Source organism: Oryctolagus cuniculus, chromosome 5 (genome assembly GCF_051225735.1).
Source record: "Oryctolagus cuniculus isolate XC-2025 breed Fujian yellow rabbit chromosome 5, ASM5122573v1, whole genome shotgun sequence".
Taxonomy (NCBI): domain Eukaryota; kingdom Metazoa; phylum Chordata; class Mammalia; order Lagomorpha; family Leporidae; genus Oryctolagus; species Oryctolagus cuniculus.
The window spans coordinates 56,052,446-56,055,024 of record NC_142871.1 but is presented as its reverse complement, the minus strand read 5'-3'; positions in this window follow the sequence as shown (position 1 = coordinate 56,055,024).

Genomic DNA, 2,579 nt, shown 5'->3' with positions numbered 1-2,579 from the left:
ACCAGGAGAAGCACCTGGCTCCTGGCTTCTGATCAGCGCAGTGCAATGGCTGCAGCAGCCATTTCTCTTTGTCTCTCTCACTGTCCACGCTGTCTGTCAAAAAAAAAAAAAAAGATTTGTTATTTGTTTAGACACATTCTTGGTATTTAGGACACCGACACAGACAAGCCTGAGTGATGTTAGGCATTGTGGCTCCAACAGATATAGCCATAGAAAGGTGTGATGTGTATTAGACTGTATTAGACTTTTTCCAGGTCCTGTTGGGTGGGCTTGACTGAAACTATAGCTAATGGAACCTAACAACCTACTCACAGAGAACATTATGCATGTTAACACAGTCTTAGGTGGCCAATACAGGTTACACTGGGGTTTATAACACTAGAAGGTACGGATGTGGATCGGTAAAATGCAGGTATGTTTTCCCCTGTGTCCTATAGTGTAGTTCCCCTTGTTTTTTTTCTTAAAAAATGGTGTCGCCTCAGCTGGGGTCTAGACTAGGTGTTCTACTATGCTTTATTCTTTCTCTGCTGACTTTCAGAGTCTCTGAAGCTCCTGTTACTTCTTTACCAAAACTTTCTTAGTCAGTCTACCATCTATACACATTTTCTTTGTTGTCCTTGTACTCCTTTCTGGCTGAGATGGGTGCAAATAATCTCTATTTAGCCATCTTAGTTTCCAAATATTTCCAAGTCTTTATTCACAGGATGCAAATATCACATCTTCCTCCAATAGTGACAAACAAAAATGTCTTCTGAAGACAAAATTGTCTCCAGAAAAAAAAAATGCTCTATATAGTTTTTTTTCTTTTTTTTTACTTTTATTTAGTAAATATAAATTTCCAAAGTACAGTTTATGGAATACAATGGCTTCCCCCCCCCATAACTTCCCTCCCACTCGCACCCCTCCCATCTCCTGCTCCCTCTCTCCTTTCCATTCACATCAAGATTCATTTTCGATTCTCTTTATATACAGAAGATCGATTTATTATATGTTAAGTAAAGATTTCATCAGTTTGCACACACACAGAAACACAAAGTGTAAAATACTATTTCAGTACTAGTTATAGCATTACTTCACATTGGAGAAAACATTAAGGACAAATCCCACATGAGGAGTAAGTACACAGTGACTCCTGTTGTTGACTTAACAATTATATTCTTTTTGTTGTTGTTTTTTTTTTTTTTTTTTTTTTTTTTTTTTTGCTTTCAAACTTTTATTTAATGAATATAAATTTCCAAAGTACACCTTATGGATTACAATGGCTTCCCCCCCATAACGTCCCTCCCACCTGCAACCCTCCCCTTTTCCACTCCCTCTCCCCTTCCATTCACATCAAGATTCATTTTAGATTCTCTTTATATACAGAAGATCAGTTTAGCATACATTAAGTAAAGATTTCAACAGTTTGCTCCCACACGGAAACATAAAGTGAAAAATACTGTTTGAGTACTAGTTATAGCATTAAATCTCAATGTACAGCACACTAAGGACAGAGATCCTACACGAGGAGTAAGTGCACAGTGACTCCTGTTGTTGACTTAACAAATTGACACTCTTGTTTATGGCGTCTAATCACCCTAGGCTCTTGTCATGAGCTGCCAAGGCTATGGAAGCCCCCTGAATTCACGGACTCTGATCATATTTAGACAAGGCCATGGTCAAAGTGGAAGTTCTCTCCTCCCTTCAGAGAAAGGTACCTCCTTCTTTGATGACCCATTCTTTCCACTGGGATCTCACTCACAGAGATCTTTCATTTAGGTCTTTTTTTTTTTTTTTTCCAGAGTGTCTTGGCTTTCCATGGCTGAAATACTCTCATGGGCTTTTCAGCCAGATCCGAATGGCTTTAGGGCTGATTCTGAGGCCAGAGTACTGTTTAGGACATCCGTCATTCTATGGGTCTGCTGTGTATCTCTTCTCCCATGTTGGATCATTCTCTCCCTTTTTTATTCTATCAGCTAGTATTAGCAGGTACTAGACTTGTTTATGTGCTCCCTTTGACTCTTAGTCCTTTCATTATGATCAATTGTGAACTGAAATTGATCACTGGGACTAGTGAGATGGCATTGGTACATGCCACCTTGATGGGATTTAATTGGAATCCCCTGGTATGTTTCTAACTCTACTGTTTGAGGTAAGTCTGCTTGAGCATAGTTTTTTCAAAAAAAATATTTATTTTACTTGAAAGTCAGTTAGAGAGAGAGAGAGAGAGAGAGAGGCCTTCCATCGTCTGGTTCATTCCCTAAATGGCCACAATGGCAGTGCAGATCTGAAGCCAGGAGCCAGGAGATTCTTCCTTATCTCTCATGTGTGTGCAGGGGCCCAAGGACTTGGGACATCTTTTTCTGCTTTTCCAGACCATAACAGAGAGTTGGACTGGAAGTGGAGCAGCCGGGACTTGAACCGGCACCCATATGGGATGCCGCACTGCAGGCAGCAGCTTTACTCGCTAAGCCACAGGGCCAGCCCCCAAGATCTATAGAGTTTTTAAAGTGTTTGTTTATTATAAAGGGAGTAAGAGAGAGAGAGAGAGAGAAGTGAGATTTGCACTTGCTATTCCACAGCCTGTTTGCAACAACCTA